General features: G+C 40.2%; 1 protein-coding gene across 1 annotated transcript in view; it reads right to left on the bottom strand.

The window, feature by feature from the left end:
- The window catches only part of zgc:173742 (DNA topoisomerase I, mitochondrial), a 29,948-nt gene that overhangs the window by 20,721 nt on the left and 8,434 nt on the right, over window positions 1-793 (bottom strand). The gene's annotated exons all lie outside the window — the stretch shown is intronic.

Raw genomic sequence — 793 nt, 5'->3', positions numbered from 1 at the left:
AGACCCTCGATGTGCGAAGTCAAAATGTTGAACTGAGAGAAGAAAGAGAAAGAATCTGCACCCACTGCTGCTTTATTCAATTTACTGGGGGCCATTAATACAGAGCACTAAACCTTTGTCTGTCAAATAGGGCATTACAACAATAATGTATCATAAAAACCAAATAAGATGAGCATGATCAAAGCAGATCAGTGACCTTTCATTTAATTACTCATCTTTATGGAGGCGGAGCAGACAGAAAGAGAATTAAGTGGTATCGTTATAAAAGGCCAGAGTATAGACACAGCAGCAAGCTGAAGGCAGCAGCAGCAGTTTCAACTATAATTGTTAACTTCCTCCTGAAGTTATTGCACAAGGGGGTCAGCCCATCAAAGAGGTCACTAACAGGGCAGCAATACAGAGCAATTCAGCTGAAGCTTTATAGTTCATCTCAGAGGTTTTTCTGTGGCAAAAGGTCATGACGACAACATGACTGGCTTAAAATATGGCTTACTACAGACCAACACTTCGTGCCTAGAGAGAGCAAAAACCCTTTTTTGATGACTATTTTTGAGGTCATATTGGTCTCGAGTGGCCGAATGCAACAGTTCACAATGAACAGGGCTTTTAATGAGTAACACAGCTTGATCCTGTTGTCTTCACCCATCACAGTGCTCATCAAAAACAGTCATAATAGCCATCATTTACTATATCAAAATATAAGACTTGGTTAACCTATTGACAAACAAAATGGCATCCAACCTGATAAGGATGAAAGGAAACATACCTCTAGATCCACACACACACACACACA

The sequence above is a fragment of the Morone saxatilis genome, unplaced genomic scaffold, assembly GCF_004916995.1.
Source record: "Morone saxatilis isolate NCDOM2014 unplaced genomic scaffold, NCSU_SB_2.0 Contig2, whole genome shotgun sequence".
Lineage (NCBI taxonomy): Eukaryota > Metazoa > Chordata > Actinopteri > Moronidae > Morone > Morone saxatilis.
This window is presented reverse-complemented; position numbering and strand designations above follow the sequence as displayed.